The following is a 7024-nucleotide window of genomic DNA, read 5'->3' as shown; positions in this document are numbered from 1 at the left end:
TAGAAAGAGATTAGATAAAGCAAATGTGGCAAAATGTTAACTTGTTAGTGAATCTCATAGCTATTACTCTTGCAGGTTTCTATGGTGTAAAATTTTTCTAATGAAAAGTTGGGAAAATTAAGGTTAACATAAAATTAAAAATACGTTTGGGGCGTTCTGGTGGCTCAGTTGGGTAAGCATCCGGCTCTTGGTGTTGGCTCAGGTCATGATCTCAGGGTCGTGAGATCCACACTTGTTGTGAAGCCTGCATGAGATTCTCTCTCTCTCCCTTTCCCCTTCTCTAAAATAGATAAATAAAAATAGGTTTAAACGATTGCTTATTTAAAAACAACAACAACAACAACAACAGGAGCGCCTGGTGGCTCAGTCAGTTAAGCATCTGCCTTCAGCTCAGGGTCCTGGGATCGAGCCCTACGTCAGGTTCCCTGCTCAGCGGGGAGTCTGCTTCTCCCACTCCCTCTGCTGCTCCCCCCTCCCCCCGGCTTGTGGTCTCTCAATCATGCTCTCTCTCAAATAAACAAATAAAATCTTAAAAACAACAACACAGAATGTGCGTTGTAGCTTTCATATTTCAATCAAAAGCGCATCCCTCCCCTTTGTGGTGGTGGCCAGCTGATCCCTCACCGCTCCTCCGGGTGACACCACCAGTTAAAACGCTCACCCTTTTTGAACACTTACTTCTGATGCCACAAAATGAATGAAACTCCTCACCGTGAAGGGGCTGAGGATGCTACCTAGTGAAAGAATTCTCCACTCTTTTCAAGCTCATAAACCTTTCCAACAACATAATGTCCTGAACTTTTTCCCATGCCAAGCCAAAGTCATTTTTCTTTGAATAAGCTCAGATTTAGAAAAAGAAAGCAATTATCCAGGTGGCCTTTAGAGAGTGAGTGTTGTCATGGGAATTCCCAGCACTGTGGTGCAGGAGGGCTTGGGGCACAGGAACCCCAGTGATGCCCTTCCCCTCACATGCAGGCAGCGGTCCATGTCACCAGTGAATCTAGAGCCTGGACTGCCCACTGTGTTGCCCATACTATAAAAACTGGAGGGAGTGATAAATAAAATTCATCACCATCCATCATTGTCCAGCAGTGAGTGGGCCTGGTTGGCATGGGTCTCTGGAAAGTTTGAATGGTACCAACGAGAACCCCGGGGAGTGGGGTCCTGGTTGTCGGGACAGGGTCTGCAGTGGGGAATCCCCAAATGTGCAATGTGGTGTGGAGAACTGGGGATGCCAAAGACAACGCTCTTGAGCTTGACCCCGCTCACTCAGGACCACCCAGACCTCCCTTTATGCAGCTGGAGCATCTTTGAGGCCCGAGGCTTACAGCTTTCTGATGACAGCATCCTAAGTAGCTAAGAGTTCAGGCTCCGGAGTCAGAGCTGGGTTCAAATCCTGCTATCCACAAGTAGCCTTAATCTCTCCAAGTCTCATTTTCTTCTTCCCTAAAATGGGTAGTGTGAGAACCCACCGTGAAGTGTGATCTGATGATGAAATGAGATTAACCCTCTCAAACCCTCAGGATAGATGAACACCAAGTGGGAATCCCACAAGGGGTAGTCCCTAGGGCTCCGGTCAGAGTGGATCAGGGTCGGGGACGAGGGCAGCAATCCGGAAGCATGGACAGATGGAACAAACCACATCCCCAGAGGGAGAGCAGCCTGGGGGACAGCAGGAAGGCACACACAGTGACGCAGTGGACAGGGACCAGGAAGGTGCGACTGAGCAGTGATGGACATCACGAAGCTCCGCTCCGAGGAGAGAAGCCTCATGAACCACAGGGCTTCTGCTTCCCTGAGTGGAATTTGCAAGTTTGGATCCTGAAGTGAACTATTCCAGAAAACAGAGCTGAGGCTCAGGCAGCGCCAGCAGCCCGCCTCCCCTCAGCCTCCCCGCTAAATAGACGCCAAAGAAAGGAGTTTCATAAGGAGGATAGATGGATCATTCAAAAGATCCCAGGTCATTGGGACGACGGACGACCCTGCGGGGCTGGAAGCAAGCCTCCCCGCCAGGCCCGGCTGAGTCAAAGAATTCCGGGGCATAAACACCTCCTCCACCATGCCCACCAAGTGATCTTCCACTAGACGTGTGGGCAGATTGTCTGCACTCTGGAAACTCACCGTTCCTTTGCCCCTGGGTTCTTTCCCTCTGGGTCTCAGTGAAGTGTTCCTCTTGGAAATTTTCAGCCCTTTCTTGGCAGAGTTAAAGAGAAAGAAATTTTTCCAGAACTCAGTCAAAGATGCTGGCGTAGCTGGGTTGGGAGGGGAGGGTGATCTCAATGAGAAGAGCCAGGGGGGCTTCAGTGGCTGGGGTGGTGGCAGGTGAGAGCCCGGGACCTGGGAGGGGCAGCTTTCGTCGTTGCTCATGTGCTAAGCATCTCATCATTTGTCAGATGTCCTTCCCCATCCCCCAGCTCCATGCAACATAAGCACTCAAAAGTCCCCTCGTGAAGCTGGGTGGTCAGGAATTGAGGACTCTGCCGACTCCTCTCCATTTCTCCCCGGCTGGTCCCCACCTCTGTCTACCTACATCAGAGAGAATGGGAGGAAGAACTCTCTGGAATCCACTCCACCACAGTTGTTGAGAGAAAACTCTGAGGCCGCTGAGCAAACACCCTTGGGGCCGCCGTCCCACCAGGCCTCCAAGGGGCTTCCTGCCTCTTGGGGTCTTCAGAGCCTGGGTCCAGTCTTGGTTCGGACACCCCACCTCAGACCTCGACACAGAATCTGCTGCCTCCACGCTATTTCCTCCACTTGCACGTTGATTTCCTGCCAAACCATTTCCCTCCTGGCTTCAAATTTTGTCGGGAAAGAAATGAAATCAGCACTTGGAGACCTGGAAGGGGAAAAAACAGCTGCTTTTAACCAAATGGGACGGGGGAGGGGAAGCAGAGCCACTGCATCTGGGCAGAAGAGCAAGAGTCTGGCTTAGCGCGAGGGGCAAACTCAAATGCCCAGCGGGCCCAGCGGGCGCCACGAGGGAGCCTTCACATGGCATCCGGGGCTGCATGCTTCAGACAGACACATCCTGTGTCCGCATTAGTCATCCCCGTGTATTTTCCTCCACTTCAGAGCCGTGGGTACAAAAAATATTTCTCTTTCCTCTTAGCTCTCCGATAAGGAAAATAACAGTGCTTATGTTTGGGACACAAATAGAGAGTGGTGGGGACTGTGGCATCAAGGCCACCTGGTAAAATTGGTCAGGTTGGGCAGACTCTATGACATCCACCAATGGTGGCCATGTGGCGACATGGGCCTCTGATAACACATCTGGCCTAGAGAGCTGGATTTCTGTGTAAAAAACCGCCTGAGATTTATATGTCGGCCACTAATTCAGAAGATGTAAGGCCCTGGAGAGTCAGCACCACGTGGGCTAAGCAGAATGAATCTGTGGGTGGAGCTTGAGACCTCTGGTTTATGGGTGGGCGTGGATATGTGGACCCCAGTCCACGGCAGCTGGCGTGGGCAACATCGGCACTCCACCCAGCCCTCAGATCTCTCTCTTCCAGTTTATGCCCCTGACCCTTCCCATCTCTGCACTGCTTCCCCAAGTGGGTACCTGGTGCTCCTCCTTGGAGGGCTTCCCTCAGCTGCTGGAGTCTCCTTGCCAGACAGTGAGCCAGAGGCACTTAGAATGTTACATTCTCCTCCCATGCCCGCCGACCGAGGTGAAGGAGTAATGGCAGCAGGAGTATGGGAGGCCAGCCCTCTTGTCCTGGGTCAAGATAACCCTGAGCAGGGGCGCCTGGATGGCTCAGTCAGTTAAGCCTTAACTCTTGATATTGGCTCAGGTCATGATCTCAGGGTCATGGTTTCGAGCCCCGAGTTTCGTAGGGCTCCGAGCTCAGTGAGGTGTCTGCTTCTCTCCTTCTCCCTCTGCGCCCCCTCAAATAAATTAATAAATCTTAAAAAAAAAAAAAAAGATAACCCTGAGCATCCCTTATATACTAGAGCACCCCAAAGGATCAGGCCGAAGCCACTCTGTAGGGCTTTGCCTGAGATTGTCCCTGGGTCAGCCTCCTTCCTACCCTGATCTGCTTCCTTCATTCCCATTCCAGTTTCTTAATAAATCACAGGCACCATGAGCCATTGTCCCAGGATCTAATTCTGGACAACACCCCCCAACCCCTTCCTTAGACACAGCCACGGACAATGGACACCCCTCCTGCAGTGCAGAAAGAATACCTTCGCCAGGGGCTGATACAACAGTTTGGGAGCCTCAGTGGGCAAGTCTGTAAGAAGATACTGTCTCATCTGAGAATTAACTTAGGATGTGGGGGCCCCTCCTACAGCCTCTCTGCTCTCCCACCCCACCCCTTCCTTTGCTTATCACCCTTCCTTTAGACTTGTGGTTGATCCCAAATATCCCCCTCCCCCACCACAGGGCAACTATGCGGATATTGTGTGTCTGACCCTGCCCTAGGCCCAGAGTGGGACTTGACCAGTATTAGCCAGTTTGGGTAAATCCTTGTCCCCTTGCCTAGCGACCGGTACCAGGAACTCAGGCCACCAGTCACCTAGCAAAAGGAATTCCTATGGAAAGTTAGAGAGAGTGGTACAGAGGTGATCCAGTTGTCTTGAAGCTAGAAATTCTGAAACACAGATACAATCTAGACATGTGCAGGAAAATGAAGGAAGCTGCTGAGAATAAAGCTGATCTACAGAAGAAGACAGAGGAGCAAACTGAAGGGAAAGGAAGCCAGAACCCAAATGCGATTTCTGTTGCTTGCAACCAAAAGCCTCCTGGTACTTCCCAGGAGGGAAAGGTAACCAATTGAGGGGGTTTTATCAAGCCAGTTACCGCCGTGGGCACCTGGGCAAGCAGGGATCGAGATGACCCACAGGAGAGGGTCACATCCCTTCGAGTTAGCCCGACCAAGGGGAAGGGAGCTGGGGTATCTACCCATCAGCTCTTGTCAGCCACTAAGAAGCACTACTCTGGTTCACTGTGTCTCCAGCTAGAATCATCGGGAGTTTTGTATTAAATAGTGATGCCTGGGCCCCACCTCCAGAGATCCTGAGTTCAGGAACCTGGGCTCAGGCCAGAGCACTGGGACTGGTAAGATCTCTCCAGGAGATGCATGTGTGTGGTATCGTTTGAGAAGCCCTGGTCTAGCTGATGTCTCAGATCCCTTTGAGCCTACAGGTTTGGGGCCTCCCTGAACAGGTTCAGCTGAGGATGGAAACCCTGAGAAGGTCTTTAGTGCAGCTGGAGATAAATCACTTTTTGGCTGGGGTTGCAGCTGGTGGCGGCTTGAGAATGAGGTTTTGGGCCTTAACTCCACTGTTCGTGCTCCCGTGGCCATAACGAAGCCCGACCAGCAGACTTTCTTTTTAGAAAGAAAAAAAAAATGTCAGGCATATTTTCCGAGTTTAATTTCCTTCCAATGTCCTGAAGAAACCTTCCCAAAAGTTTATACTGCCTCAACCCCAGTCTCTGGTAATAACATCAAAGACTTTGAAACTGATACCCAGTGTGACTTTGCTAAAGTAAATAAAACACGAGGGAGGAGGGAAATTAAAAAGAGCATGAGTCTAGGGGAAGCCAAACCTCTTCCAAGAGGGTGAAAGAGGGATGCTGGTTGGGGGCAGGGGAAGGGGGCAGAATTCTGAGTTTAAAATTCAGGAAAAGAAGGGAAATACATGAGGGTTTCTAGATTTAGCAAGTAAAACCCAAAATGACTAGTTCAATTTGAATTTCAGATGAACAATGAATAATTTTTTTACTGTCTAGTGTGTCCCATGCAATATTGGGGGCATACTTATATTAAATATTGCATGGGGGACATCCTTACACCAAAAATAGTATTCATGGCCTATGTGAAATTCAAATTGAAGAGGGCATCCTGGATTTTATCTGGTAACCCCAAAACACACACACAAATAGACCGGTCTCAACTGGCTAGACCCTTAACCAGATGTCTGAGTTAAACTGAGTATCTCTGTGCTTAACTAGATGTCTCTGGTCTTACCTGCGTGTCCGGGCTGTGCAGGCGACTCTGGCCTTCCATCCGGAGCAGTGGAAGAAGTCCCCCCTTTTTGGGGTGGAGTGAGAGATGTGGAAAGAGGGGGAAAGCGGTGGAAAGAAAGGAGGGCGTCCATGGGGGGTGGAGCGTGAGGCTCCCAGCATCCCTCAGCCTGCTCCCCCACCCCCACCCCAGGTCTGCCCCGCACCACCCCATGCGGCTCAGGCCTGAGAAGAGCTCCAGTCCCTGGTGCAGGGTGAGAATTTGCCTTCCTTCCCTAAGCCAAGAAATCGGGGAACTGGAGCGCCCCAGCCCCGCAGCGACCGGAAAGGGGACCCTAAGCCACCCCCAGCCCCCACCCTCGAGGCCGCCCCTTCCCCATCTCCCTGCCCCCCCCCCGTGCCCTACACTCTCCCCCCCCGCCCCCCGCAGTGCTGCCTCCATCCACCTTCCTGTCTCTCCAGCCCCTGCCCCTCCCCCCTCCCCAGATCGGGAAGCCGGAGGCCGCGGAGTGGTCAGGCGGGGTGGGGTGCGGCGGCTCCCCTCCCCCAGGGGGACTCAGCTGCCAGGGGGCGGCGGGCAGGGAGCGGAGCGCGCAGCTGGAAGCTCCCGCGGCTCCGCCTGCACCGCGCGGGCCAAGGTCAGAGTCCGAGGCCAGCGGCAGGGCGGGACGGGCGCGACGTTACAGCCACGTCAAGGTGTGGAGAGCCCCGCGGGGCTGCCAGGAACTGGGTGCGCTCCGGAGCGGCCGGCGTCGCCGGGATGGTGACTTGGTAGCGATCGAAGCGCCACATCCTCGCGCCCACTTTGAGCTCCCAGGAGCCGACCCAAAGAAAATAATCCAGACCAAGAAAGAGAGATGTGTCGGGATATATTCACAGCGGCATAGGGACATGGTTCCAAAAAATCTTGGTACATCAGCACAATGGAATTTTTTTATTATTTCTTCTGGCGTTCATCAAGTGCTCACTTGGCAACGAGCGCCCTGACAGCTACTGGGTACGCAGAGGTGGGTATAAGTGGGTCTCTTCCCCCCACCCACTCTTCCTGGGGTTCGC

The 7024-nt window shown here is 52.5% G+C and overlaps 1 long non-coding RNA gene across 1 annotated transcript; it reads right to left on the bottom strand.

The window, feature by feature from the left end:
• Positions 1–275: 275 nt before the first annotated feature.
• On the bottom strand, positions 276–6307 carry LOC144379251 (uncharacterized). The gene is made up of 2 exons (XR_013441927.1): positions 5973–6307; positions 276–2836 (listed from the first exon to the last, which is right to left on the bottom strand). It is a non-coding gene; the product is annotated as an uncharacterized LOC144379251 (long non-coding RNA).
• Positions 6308–7024: the final 717 nt, after the last annotated feature.

This window comes from Halichoerus grypus, chromosome 10 (assembly GCF_964656455.1).
Source record: "Halichoerus grypus chromosome 10, mHalGry1.hap1.1, whole genome shotgun sequence".
Classification (NCBI taxonomy): Eukaryota; Metazoa; Chordata; class Mammalia; order Carnivora; family Phocidae; genus Halichoerus; species Halichoerus grypus.
Note: the sequence above shows the minus strand (reverse complement) of the source record. Positions and strands in the feature narration are given on the sequence as shown.